At 39.7% G+C, this 14,573-nt stretch overlaps 1 long non-coding RNA gene across 1 annotated transcript in view; it reads right to left on the bottom strand.

Moving 5' to 3' along the window:
- Positions 1–14,573, bottom strand: part of LOC142421906 (uncharacterized) — a 32,271-nt gene that overhangs the window by 14,353 nt on the left and 3,345 nt on the right. The window contains exon 2 of the long non-coding RNA XR_012779003.1: positions 13,888–13,982. This is a non-coding gene — a long non-coding RNA (uncharacterized LOC142421906). The remainder of the gene's footprint in view (positions 1–13,887; positions 13,983–14,573) is intronic.

The following is a 14,573-nucleotide window of genomic DNA, read 5'->3' as shown; positions in this document are numbered from 1 at the left end:
CAGACCATCCTGAGTGCCATCATGCAGCACGTAAAGGACAACCAGGTGATCAGGGCCAGTCAGCATGGGTTTATGAAAGGCAGGTCCTGCCTGACTAACCTGATCTTCTTCTATGACAAGGTGACCTGCTTAGTGGATGAGGGAAAGGCTGTGGATGTTGTCTACCTAGACTTCAGTAAAGCCTTTGACACCATTTCCCACAGCATTCTCCTGGAGAAACTGGCTGCTCATGGCTTGGACGGGTGTACTCTTCACTGGGTAAAAAACTGGCTGGATGGCCGGGCCCAAAGAGTGGTGGTGAATAGAGTTTACTCCAGTTGGCGGCCAGTCACAGGTGGTGTTCCCCAGAGCTCAGTACTGGCGCCAGTTCTGTTTAATGTCTTTATCAATCATCTGGATGAAGGGATCAAGTGTACCCTCAGTAAGTTTGCAGGTGACACCAAGTTGTGTGGGAGTGTTGATCTGCTTGAGGGTAGGAAGGCTCTGCAGAGGGACCTGGACAGGCTGGATTGATGGGCCGAGGTCAACTGTATGAGGTTCAGCAAGGCCAAGTGCAAGGTCCTGCACTTGGGCCACAGCAACCCCATGCAACACTACAGGCTTGGAGAACAGTGGCTGGAAAGCTGCCAGGCAGAAAAGGACCTGGGGTGCTGGTTGACAGATGCCTGAATATGAGCCAGCAGTGTGCCCAGGTGGCCAAGAAGGCCAATAGCATCCTGGCTTGTATCAAAAATAGCGTGGCCAGCAGGACTAGGGAAGTGATCGTGCCCCTGTACTCGGCACTGGTGAGGCCGCACCTGGAATACTGTGTTCAGTTTTGGGCCCCTCACTACAAGAGAGACATTGAGGTGCTGGAGCATGTCCAGAGAAGGGCAACGAAGCTGGTGAAGGGTCTGGAGAATAAGTCTGATGAGGAGTGGCTGAGGGAACTGGGGTTGTTTAGCCTGGAGAAAAGGAGGCTGAGGGGAGACCTTGTTGCTCTCTACAACTACCTCAAAGGAGGTTGTAGAGAGGTGGATGTGGGTCTCTTCTCCCAAGTAACAAGTGATAGGACAAGAGGAAATGGCCTCAAGTTGCATCAGGGGAGGCTTAGATTGTATATTAGGAAAAACTTCTTCACCAAAAGGGTTGTCAAGCATGGGAAGAGGCTGCCCAGGGAAGTGGTTAAGTCACCATCCCTGGAGGTATTTTAAATACCTGTAGATGTGGCGATTAGGGACATGGTATAGTGGTGGACTTGGCAGTGCTAGGTTAACGGTTGGACTTGATGATCTTAAAGGTCTTTTCCAACCTAAATGATCCTTTGATTCTATGTAATTTCTATGCTGCTCTTTGCCCTTCAAGAAGGAGAGATGCGAGGCTTATGTAATTTAAATTGTGTACATAGTTAAATATAATAAAATCTTCAAGGGGAAGGAGCTGCACCTAAACCTTAGTTCCCCTTTTGCCCTGACAAGGCTCCTTCTAATTGCCATACATGCGCAAAAAAGTTTTGCTTTTAGCACAGTTGCACAGAGAAAGACAGCAGATTAAAACAGATGTTTGCATATGCAGGGACATAAATTTATCTCTGAAAACACATTCAAAAGGAAGAAATTTTTTTTAAAAAACCATGTATTTTTATTGCACTTTCAGGAAGCACTCTACTGTGCAATCACATAAGATTAAATTTGTCTCTCCAACTCTTCCTCCTATTGTTTGTGTTAAACACAGTAAAAATACATGGCAAGAGGTAGGAAGGGAATGTAGCGGCTAATTCTAATCGGGACTACATCAGAGCAGTAAGTTGCCACTTTTCTTATAAAGAACAGAAGAACAGGTTTGAAGTGCGTCAGTTTCCTGATCTGTTTCCTTTCCTCATGGGCTAATCTAATCACTTCCTGAGAAAATCAAAGTAACCAAATCCATTATTTGTTCAGACTGTCTTTATTGATTACTGTAGGCAACTTTCTATCAAGTGAGGTTTTTTCCATGCTTCCTACCTACAAATTAAGTTCACTTTGCAGCACAGGGTTGTCTGACATTGATCTGATTAGAAGTCTGATGAAGCTTCTGTTCACCTCAGTGGGGTTTTGTATAATGTCTCAAATGCCCTTCCCATTTTAACGATTTGCTACACTGACATATTACAGCTGGCCTTGTTGGAGTTGTATTCCTAGTACCACCTTGTTGTTGCTTTACTGACAACTGTACTACCAGCTGCTATCTCACTGAGATTATTAGTGTCTCATGCATCTTCCTGGTTCTGCTACACTAGCTAAACATCGTTGAATTTCCTATTTTATTCGCTACTTCCTTTGGCCATGCAGCCCACGAGAAGGGGTCACTGCACAGTCAGCACTGTGCAGACCAGTACCTCATTTTACTAAGTGAAGTGTTTGATAAAGCAGAGGTCTAGGTAGAAGACAGCTAGCATAAACTCACCTCAGAGATGACAGTACTATGGGCAAGCAGAAATTTTCGACATTTCACAATGCTGCTTTCTGAATTTCTGCTTTTCATGTCAACAGCCACCAGCCTGGTAAGACATTGTCACTTCTCATTCTTAGCAACATTTTACTCCAGGCCTGGCTGTAATCCTCACTGTTACCACAGAAAGTTTGAAAACATGACCTTGACAAACTCATCAGATTCAAATGTGTAAATAAAAAGTTGTTGGTTGGTTGGTTGGTTTTTTTTAATTATCTTCTTACACTACTCAGAGAAGCGAATAGAAAGAAAATCAATTCCCATTTTTTAATGCTTGGACTGATAGTACTGCAAGCCTCTAGACATCATTTCAAGAATGAGAAATGCAGACATTTACAAAGTTGAATTTTTTTAGCTTTTTAAAGCATATCCTGCAAACATCCATAAGGCAAAGAATGGGCCATTCACTCAAATAAGCAGCACCCTGCAAAAATCAGATGCTAGTAGACTATTTGCTTTGCATGCCTATATTCTCTTGTTTACTTCCACAGAGTCAATACTCTCATTCTCACCCAAGCCACTCAGGCCAGGCATTATTAATAGCAGGAGTCCTTCAATCAACCAGAAGACTTTTTTTTTTGTTATTAACAAACCCAAATCTCTCCCTCACACAGGGCAACAAACTCAGCTGCCTTTAGTCTCGTATTTCTTTACCAGCCTCTGGTGCTCAAGCACTAAAGCTGTACATACACCAAATTTTTAGACTTTATGGTTTCCTACTGTTACAAGAAAATTTTACAAAACCCTATCTTCCAAGTCAGAGTTGCCTTTCGTAATCCCACCACATCAGATTCTCTTCTCCACCCCAATGGCTTTCTTCCAAGTTCATTGGGCGTAGGTTTGTTTTTTAAAAAACTCTTTCCTGCCTGGAAGTAGAGGCTCTCAACACAGATAAACCCAAATACTCCAAGCGGATGTCTCATCTATGTGGCTACAGAAGTTGAGCATAAGGGAGGTCCAGGGGGAGGAAGGTGAGCATTCATACACTGGAGTAAACACAACAGCATCTACTGAGGTGACCACCATGCCAGAGAGCAAAAAAAGACATAGTTTTAAGTGCATATTCCTACAATAAGATTACTGAAGAGAAAAAATAGTCACTGGCTTCCACAAACATGGATACCACACCATTCAGTTCATTGCTATATACCTCTAGGTGTCATTCTTCTATGCTACATTTTCATCTACCTCTCTCACTGCACCTGACCAGCTGAAGAAGTTTTCTGTCTCCTTGCTCTGTAAATGTGTTTGTGATTCTACCAGTTCTGCTCTCATCCTGCATACAGAGCAGCACAGGAGCCACAGCAATCCTAGGTATCTGCCTGTAGCATCCCACATACTCAACAAAGTACCGGTGTAAGTTTAAGCAGAAACAGGCACAACTCAAAACTCACTGCATACAAACTGAGTGTATCTCACTGTTGCAGACGAAGCATAGGGTGGAACAAATCAAACGCAACTTCAAGAGGAAAACCAAGAAATCTAAGATTAGAAAGAGGAACAGAATATAGGAACCTAGACATAAAACTTACCTAAAAATGTCCAAACCAATTTTATACTGAACTAGATCTAATCCATATTTCATTCTGGAATTATCTCTGGAAGGGTGCACTTTTCAAATGTACAATTCAGAGAAAAAAATACTAGTTTTTGCAGAGGCTTGGTCCATGCAGCAAAAAAGCAAAAACTGGAGGTAATCCTAACCATGAAAGACAATGTCAGCTCTGAATCTGAGCAGCTGCTTCTTTATATACCACAGAGAACAAAAATTATGCGAGCCAAACCCATAAAGCAAGAACTCTTTGCTTTAGGCTACTAGTTAAATGTTGCTTCTCCCCCCAGCCCCCAATTATTCTAGGGATAACAGACTAATTATGCACAGTCTTATTCCAATTTACAGGCCTGTAAATTCTGACACTCAGAACAAACTGATGAAACACCCACTTATCCATTCCCCTGCACTTTATTATAAAATCTATAAGCTTTTGTGGCTGCACTCCAGCCAAGATGTAAACTCTTCTAAGATTGTACATAGAAACATTCACTACCATCTCAAATCACTAGTATGACATTCTGCCACAAGTACAATCGCTGGTTTATTGTTGATTTGATTCATTCTTGGACGGTAATAAAATGGAATGTTTTATTCAGAATATATTTCCAGCCATCTCTTTACCTTTTTTGTTTAATAACATCTCCCTTTATCATCACTTCATCTTGCAATCTTTATGCAGTTTCTTAGCAGTTACCTATCACAAGGCACAAAGCCTTTCCTAGCACAAATGAAAGCACTCACTCTGAATACCCAGAATTCATCACTTTTTTCTTCCTATCCAATAACATGAGATCATTTTAGTAAAGACATAGGGACTTAAAAGAGGTGCAACACAATTGGCATTGCTAATATATTTCCCGGTATCTCCTTCCTCAGAAGAAAAAGTTCAGGAATTGAGAAAGCAAAAATAAACTACCATTTCTTTTCCTAGAGTAACTCACTTAGAAAAAAAAATTCACAGCAGTCATGAGGATAAAAGAAGAAAAGAGAACTGTAATTTTTTCAGGACAAATTCTAACCTTTCAGTGAGGCCATCGCAGAGTGAGAATAAAATTGTACGAGATTCAAGGACACCAACAACTTTTTTTTTTCCCCTCTGTCTGCCTATCAGAAACAATTGCAACAGTGCTAGACTCCACAAGATATAGTCTAGCAGGTAAGCGATAACGGAGTGTCAGTGACAAAGGTCAGAATTAAAGGGCAAAGTTTGATAATTGAGAAAAATAAGGATACACTTGGCCAAATATGCATATGGAGTTAAAGAAAAGTAGATTACAGGAAGAGAAACAAGAAACAAAGGGGAAAAGCTGTTTTCAGGACATGGGACAGCAAGAGACAGAGTCAAAAAAATATATTCAAGCTTACAAGCCACTCAGCTACCAATTTCTTCAGAACATAAAGAACAATTATCTGGGGAGAAGTCTGTGTACAGCAGATAGCCACACCATCAGGAGTATCAACTTCTCCCCACACCTGATCCACCGCATCAGAAAGAGAAAAGATATTGGTGTCCGTTAACTACTCCTAAGAGATCTGAAGCAAGCAGCTAAGAAAAGTATCTGCCACATCCCTCTATAGGTGAATTTCTGTAGGTATCTACATCTCCCCTGGAAAATTTTATGGATACCAGGAATCAGAAAGACAGGGAGTGATTGACTGTTTCAAAAATTTGTGTAGTGGTTATAAACTACAAGGTTTGCACACACTTGCATCAAAATAGGGCAATCCCAAGGTTGATCACACAGCTTAGAACCCCTTCCAATAAAAATCATGTGAATGCAAGTCTCATCTTTTATATAGGCACCATCAGCTCAGCCCTTCTGGGGTCCTAACTGCAAACTACTATCTCCTTCTTTTCCAGCCCCAAAACAATCTCCCAAACATCTCAAGATCAGAGATGTGCAGAGGCACTAGAAATCAATAGTAAACTCAGTTTGTCTGAGCCTGATAATAAGGAAAGGAAAGCTCCATCCCTCGGGCATATGATGACATCACTACCACCACTGTACCTTTCTGCTCTCACCAGAAATGCATCTTGTAGGCCTGCTCCTCCTCTTTCCATCAATGCAGGCAGTTACTGCTGCTACACTCAAGAAAGGTGAGCCCTCTTAATAAGCAGCAGCAGCAAGAGTCTCAGGGCACTCTCACACAAGCCTGTTTTCCTTCACATGGCCATACATAGCACCAGTGTCACTGCAACAAAGTTCGTGTGGTGGACTTGGCAGTGTTAGGTTTACAGTTGGACTTGATGATCTTAAAGGTCTTTTCCAACCTAAATGATTCTATGATTCTATGTAGCCAGGCCTGAGCTAGTCCTAAACTAGCTCAGTAATACCAGCTGTGCAGCCACAAGAGCATTTAACTCACCAGCTAAGTACCTGACCTGCTTAGGATAGCACTAGCATGGGCAAACCTATAAGCCCTTCAGTGCAGGCGTACGTGATGTGGTCATATAATTGCAGGCTGGAAAGCACAGACTTACCGTGTGGTAGTGTATGATGGAATACAGCAGTTTAGAGCAGGGCAGTGCTCTGTAAGAAAACTTAACTGTTTTGTGGACAACACCAGAGACACATAAACTTAAGGAAGGAAATTGTGTCATGGTTGTCCTTGCTAAAAATGTTCCTGCAGTTACGCTTTCAGGGAAAAAAATTCAATTGCCCTCTCTCTGTACCTGCTCTTTAACATACAGAAGGAACACAGCTGCCATTCTGACTTTTAATGAAGGGTTTTCATTACGTTTTACTATACAAATAGATTGTTTTCAAAGATAAATATTTCATATTAATGATTTACGAGTTCACTATGCCACTTACACTTTCTAATCAGTTTTAAGGATGTTTGTTTCTTTAAAAAGAATAAAGACTTCCTATCCTAAGTGAGTAGATGTGAACAACACAACAGAGCCAAGGCCCATTCTCCTTGTGACTAGAGGAGGAAAATAGCTTTTGTTTACTGTATTTGTTGAAGGTTATATCGCTTGTTTTATGGAGGAGGAATAAAGTACAGAGACTTTGCCTAGCTAGCCAGCCCTGTGTTTGTAGTCTATGATCACGCAGGATCAAGCAGAATCAGAGTAACAAAAAGGCCTAGATAGCAGGAAACCAAAGATGTATAGCATAGCTACTGAGGGAGGCATTAATTCAGAACATTTAACTCAGGAAAAACAAGAAGTCCAACTCAATTTCCAAGCAGCTTAAATACTGCTCCTAAGTACGAGTGTTCTATTTTTTCCATTTCACAGGGAATACCTAAGATGATGAAGAGTGTGTATTTCATTCCTCTTCTGCCTTTTTTCTTTCAAGACTTCTCACATTTATTTGGAATTTTCACTTCCAAGGAAGTTGCTATTTCGTCTCTATCTTTGCTTCTTAGCTGTTATGCTAAACCTGTATTTTAATAGTTACTGCTTCTCCTGTTGTTTCTGACATTTATAGATCTCATTACAGTTTGCTTAATACTGATCACAAAATAAATTCTATGTTTAAAAAAAGCAAAGACCAGGTATTTAGTCATGCAAAGAAACCAGAGACAAAAAGAAAAAAACAAAAACCATGGAGAAAGGCATTATAGTTTGACTAGATGTCTTTGAGCTTACAGGTAAAACCTGGGGACAGTCTAAATGCATTTGTATTGTTTCACAATCTATTTATAGATGCTGAGAACAGAAGGAGAGCACGACATTCTACGTTTGTTCAGTCTCATAGACAAACCCTTATTACCATGCAGGCCCTAAATGAAGTTTAACAAAATTTCTGGAGGCCTTGGGGTGCTAATTCGGTATTATAAGAGGACTTGCAATCTAAAGAAACATCACTTACCATTTCCTTGACTAACCTAACCATTAGAGTAATCTTCAACAAACAGAAAACTGTGTAAGTTTGTAGTTAATGTTTGCCAATTCCTATGGAAAAAATGGTTAGGCAAACTGATTTTGTTCAGTTGGGTTTTGGTGCATTGAGAACTAAAAGATTATCTGTATTTAAACTGAACTGCAATGACTTGACTTTATAGCTGCTACATGCATGCATGTGCACCAATTTGTCACTGGAGAAGTGCAATATAATAATTTTGATATGTTTGGACAGGTGGATATAGTCACTTCTGAAAGATATACAATTATGTTATGCAGACTTGGGTAATTAGAGACAGGTAGATAATTCACAAAGTAGAATTTATGACAGACCATATTACAGTTTTTGGTACAAACCTGTCAATGAAACATCATCTGAATTAGAGTTCTTGTTTTATATTCCTTCTTTTCCTTCATTCATCAAAACAAGTTATTGCTATTAACAATGACATTCCAAAGACATCTAGATTTGATGATTTTTGTTTCCAAGTAAACCTATGAAGTGCTGCAGATAAAAAAGAAAACCACCTTATGATGTCACATCAATATGTTACTCATTAACCGATTTTAAAAACTAGCCGGAGCTGGAGTCACATCAAGACTGCACTTTCCATAGCAGTGAAAGGCTGTGTGTTTGAAGGATCGCTCTAGAACTGAACTTACTTAACTCTGCAGTTAACTCCATTAAAATGATGAGAAAAGATCATTCCTTGGAGAACTCCATTTTTCTTTCTGAAAGCCCGAACAGCTTCCAAAAGTCAAGTAACAACACACCAGTCAGCCCTACAGAGAGTTTCGGATCAGTATTTATAAGGTAAATCCTGACATGTTTTCAGTGTTCTGTATGTACTTGATGCTGGGGGGTGACGGGGCAGCAACCCAGGGCATTACTGGGACAAAAACACTGGTGAAAATACCCTGAAGACAAAGCTTCATATGAGAAGGCAATGCATGCAGAGATGATAATTTCACTCATGTTACTGATTTAACTGGGAAGGGGAGTGCTACTGTAAAGGAGAAATTTTTAAGGGAGGACAGGAGGGTGTTGTTCTCTATTTCCTTATCTATTACACTGAAGTAGGGCTTTGGATGTGTATAGCACTGTACACTAACAAACTCAAGTCTTAAAATGATCTCTCCGAGGTCATCCAATATTATCTATGATATTTGAGTGGATCTCTGTACAAAACAAACATAAGCTTTGTTAGAACAGGGAATTTAACAAAATATTTTCATGTGTGTTTTGGCCTGTATGAAACTTTACAGTGCTTATTAAAGTATGTTTTAAGATACCATAATCACAAGGAGTATTCATGGAAGTTGAATGCTTGCATGAATGAATACTGCTAAAGGGTTTGCTGATAGAACAATCGCAAACAATTTTTAAGGGGAAATCTGTTTTCTTAGTTTGGAAGGGTGGACTTGTTGGATTGCAGACTCACATTGAGGTGGAATTCATTGTAATGAAGAGTTCTGGATAAATCATGTGCATTTTAGCACAGACAAATGAGGGAAGGCAGTGTCAGAGAGTTACTGGCACTTACCACTTACCCTTCCCCATCTACTGCAGGAGAGGGACAAGTCAACATCCATAGCATTTATGTCAATCTATTATGAATAAAATAGCTTTAAAAAGCTATTCAGTGTAGCTTTAGACATTTATTGGTTCTTAACCAACTTGAAAATTCTTTACAAGGTGGTGTCCTTAATATCTGCTCAGTGCCCAGCCACCCTGAAGAGTGATTTGGAGGGAGCAGCTCTAAATATTCTTTGTGTGACTGAATTATATTTCTTTGTAGCTGTGCACAAATTCTTTATATGGGGTGACAGCTCATATCACTAATTGGGTCACAAGTATAAATAAGTCTGCTGGCCTCATTTTTCCTCTTTTGAAATGTTATTAGGGCTTTTTAATATTATATCTGCATAATGTCCTTTCTTGCAACTCAAATGTCAGAGAGATAATGTCCAACAGTTTGAACAAAGAAGGAATCAGAAATTTTAAGTTTTAATTAGAGCTCTCAAAGGGTCTTACCTAGAACTAATCACTTAGAGCCTGTTTTTTAAAACAACGCCCACGTGTTTTTGTATGCCTCTCTTGATCTCATTTTCCGATTAGGCATGGGACATAAGTCCATACAGTGGCGTATGCACAGTTCAACACAAGTAGGTGATGTTTAACCATTTCTAATTTGGGCAATAGAAAGTTTGCCCTCTTTTCTCTGTCCAGCACAGAACACTGGGCAGACAGATTTACCTACTTCTTTATTTACCACCAGATAACCAGTACACAAAAAGCTACCATATATGCTCTGATAGCAACGTGACCAGCCCTTACAAAGAACAGAGTCCTTGGCCTCAGATTTCTCAATAATCAACCTGCCTGCCAATTAGCGAGTGGCAGGGGCAGGCCTTCTAGAAATCCAGTTTACTCAACTGTTGTTTCAGTAAGAAGGATAACATGATTATAAAGCCCTGCTGTGAAACTATACCTCTATCAACAACAAAGATGGAATAGCAGGCTGCGAATACTAGACAATCTAAGAAGAAGAATGCATGATTGCACACAATGAGCTGGTAGCTGGACTGAGCTCTCACCGAACTTGCTTTTCATGTGTTTGTCACAGTCATGATATACTTATCCAAAATGAGCCATGTGAAAAATCAGGGAAGATGCTTTTAGGAAAAAGAAATGCAGGCTCTGCATTTTTAGGTACTATTTTCAATACAGTCCTATTTACTTAGAGCGTATTTCCCATATATGAAGGTACATCCACAGAGAAAATTTACTATATTAATGATTGCTCTTGTTTATCCTAATTATTCATGCCTGAGGACAAAAACTGACTATATGCCTAAGTTTTTATATACCTCTGTTTTCACCTCACTGTAATTGGCACCATGTGGATAAGCACAAATTTGCCAGAATCCAGGGGGTTATTAACATTTCAGACAGGGGAGCTCACAGTTTATCACCATGGCAGCATGTTATTCCTGACACAGAGCGGAACTGATTTCAGAGGCAAATTAAGACTCTGGAGCTATAGCTGAGGTGTCAGCCATGCATAATAGATCAGAGATTTGTATTGATAAAAGTATTGGCCACACGTGTATGAGGCATATTATCAGCGTGAATGTATAGAGTTGTTCTGACATTAGAACAAAACATTTTCCAGTAGTCCAGATCAAAATATTGGCAAAAACAATGGGAATCTCAAACTTCCCTTTGGAGCCCATCCCTGTAATGTGAGTCAATACCCTGCATCCAGATCTCCTAAACTTTAGAAAAATCTCAAGCTTTGTTGTTTTGACCAATCTTCAGAATGACCCTGAAAAAAATACATTGAACACAAGAGAATGAGATTTTTAAGCAATTAAGATCAGGACTACTGACCACCAGCTCTGTGAATGTCATATTGCTATGTATCTTAACATCAACCCTAGCAATATATCAAATGCTTATTTAAAAAAAAAAAAAAAAAAAAGGTGAAGAGTCAGCATTTGCCAGTAACATTGATATTAGGTAAAAACTATAAATTAAAAAAACCCAAGAAAACAGAAAAAAGTACAGTATGGAGAGGTATGTTTTCTAAATGCAAAGTCATGGAAATGGAAGTCAAAGGGTCCTTGACTCTAACCCTGGCTTGGCAGCTCATTGGTGCATTGCAATGCGTAAATCAATTAAATACAATACTTGCGTTTTCCACCTGTGATCTGGCATTAATATTTACCTATCTTTTGCATGCAGCAGAATAACCGAAAAACTGTGTAACTACTTGTAACATAAACTGTAAAGATTGTTTTGTTGCAGTTGGGTTTTTGTTTGGACACAAGAAAGGATCCGTATGTTCAGGTTTTCTCTCTGAAGATTTTTGGATGGGAATGTGAACTTTTTTAAGGAAATATACTTCCATGTTTAAATTATACCCCTCAGAAACATCGAATGCACTGCTGTAAGGCTGAGGCTTACTTCAGACTAATCCAAGCAGTCATGTTAAAGAGATAAGCACGTACCTACCATCTTCTAAAAGGTATAGTGTCTTTATAGCTCAATTATGAGCACCCAGAACACTGGCAACCACTGTACTGCTCAAAGGCGTGCACCTGGCATTTGGCTTTCACCCCTATGTGGCCTTGCTATGCAAGACATATCTATGGTTTTGTTTTGTTTTTTTTTCCCCAAAGTAATATAGCTCCTAGTTCTAAATGAGACAAAACAATAAGTCTACCCAGCTCAGTAGCATAGCTTATTATTCACAACCCCATCTGATGTAAACACTGTGAGAGAACTGATCGCGTGATTCTCGTGTCACTCACTTTAACCTTACTCTCCTCAGAGTAAGAACAACCCTTTCCTAAGCTCCTGGAAAGTCTGGGCACTATTTTTTCTTATGGAAGATTCAATTTATCCTCAAAGAAGCTGTGCTAACTTTCACTTTCTTACTGTCTAGAGTCACAGTATGTTAAGTATGTAAGTTGTGTGAAGGTCCTTGGTATCAAAATGGCAGTAAATGTGCTGATGGAGTACATGTACAATGTGTTACACACTCAGTATAAGGAGGGCTGACACCACATTACTAATACCCCAGAAGTTTTGTGTGAGAACTTCTCTCCTTTTTCCTGCTGAGCGCTACAGTACATAATTGTAGTGTAGTCTATTTCATCTGGTTGCTTCAGTATTCAGCCACAACAAACAGCCTCAGCATGCCTCACCATTTGTGGTGAGAAATGATCTAACTAGCTTTCAGCCCAGCTTACTTCATACGCCCTATGCACTTCCTTGTCCAAAGGGGATTTCAACCAATACAGTAATCCAAGCTCCTTTAAACAAAAAACAGGAACGGATAGGCAGATAGGACTTCTAGCAAACTGCTCAGAAGAAACCAATCACCTGATATAGGTCTCTATAAAGCAATCTCAGACTTTTAAAAACAAATGAATTACTAAACTCTTAATCCAGGCAAGGAACGGGGATCAACTGGCCAAAACTATGTTTCACTCCTTACAAAATTGCACCACTCACTGTGTTCTGGCCCTGGTTATCTCCTACAGACTATTTAGGCCCTTGGTTTACTCCATTTATTTTGAGCATACTTCAAATATGCTGACTGACTTGCAGATGTTTCTGAACATTCCTGCTTGAGGCAGGAGTATCACTGACACCAGATCAGATCAGGTATGGCTTTGTCTAGTTGGGTCTTGTAACCTCCAAAGACAGAGTCTACAGCCTTTCTGGGCAACCTCCTCCAATGCTGCACGACTCTTTTAGTGCAGTTTTTTTGTCTTTTCTACTCTGCACCTCCCAAGCTGTAAGCCATTTCACTCTGACTTGTGGCTGACCTGCATATATTCTAGAAATCAAAATTTTTCACTGCTTCAACGTCTTTCCAAATGTCTATCAGTTTGTGTCTCATACTATCACAGCTCCTATTTCTACGGTATCTAACATAAGTCTGCTTTCCTATCATATTTCAACAAAGTAATATAAGGACTTATTTAGTGGGCCTTTCATCACTTCATGGCTTCCAAGGCATTTGAGTAGCTTTCACAGAATCCTACCAATGCAGAATATCTTACAGAAAACTGAAGACAAGACACATAATGACCTATAATCCAAAAGTACCTGTATTCAGGAACTGTTAAGGCTGTATCTCTTTGTACCTTTTTGCACCTGCAAAGAAGTACAGAAGAATTCTCTACTGAGGAGAAGTGTCCTCAAAGTACACAGAATGCCAGAAATCACTGCACTCGTTTCCTGCTTTGCTCCTTCCCAAGGAAGTTTCCTCACATTTAGGCATGCTGATACTCACTATATAAGCTGAGAACTACTTTATGAACAGCGTTCATGACTGTATTGAAATAACCCCCCAACAGACATATATATTGTTGATTAAGACAATCTCTAACCCTGTTTACTTCCAGCTAGATTGTCTTTTTTATCATTCATCAGCAATATCCTACCCAAGAATCTCTAGGCACAGGCAGCAGTCCTACTGCTTTTTATACCGACCTTTCCAGTGTGTCTCATTGGGCTCTTCTACTCTTCCTTTTTTCATGTCATTCAAGACAGGATTCATAATTATTCTGATAAATTGAAGAAACAGTCTGAAAAAAAACAAGAGTGAAATTCAAAAAGGATATGTAGAAGGTCATACTTAGTCAAATCTAACAATCAGCTGCTAATGTACTAGAGAAGAACATCTCAGTTGTCCTTTATAAAAGCTTCACCAGGTCATAGTGGTTCAACAGTTAAACCTGAGGAAGCCTCACACTGCTGTGAAACACGTAAATACTTTACTACGAAATGTAAACAATGGTAGTGTGTATAGGACAGATAAAGTAATCTTTTAATCTTGCCTCTGTTCAGCCTTCGTAAGGCTTCTGGTGTCCAGCTTGGAGCACTGCACTTCCCAAAAGATCTGAACCTATTAGAGACAGTTCATAGGAACAAAAGAAGTCCAGAAAACACAACTTAGACCTTTTATCTTAGGCTAAAGAGAAGAAGAAAATGGGGGGGAAATGGGAGACAGTTTTTCACTGTTCTTCATATTGAATAAATTAAGAAGCAATGGCTTTAAATTTCAGCAAGAAGGATTCAGGATCATGTTAGCAATTAAGGAGGACTTTCCCACCCAACAAACACTGGAACTGATTGCCTGGATACATTGCTGACTTTTAAGAACAACTTAGACAAGT

Source organism: Mycteria americana, chromosome Z (assembly GCF_035582795.1).
Source record: "Mycteria americana isolate JAX WOST 10 ecotype Jacksonville Zoo and Gardens chromosome Z, USCA_MyAme_1.0, whole genome shotgun sequence".
NCBI classification, from domain to species: Eukaryota; Metazoa; Chordata; class Aves; order Ciconiiformes; family Ciconiidae; genus Mycteria; species Mycteria americana.
The sequence above is the reverse complement of the archived record's forward strand: the minus strand, read 5'-3'. Positions and strand labels throughout refer to the sequence as shown.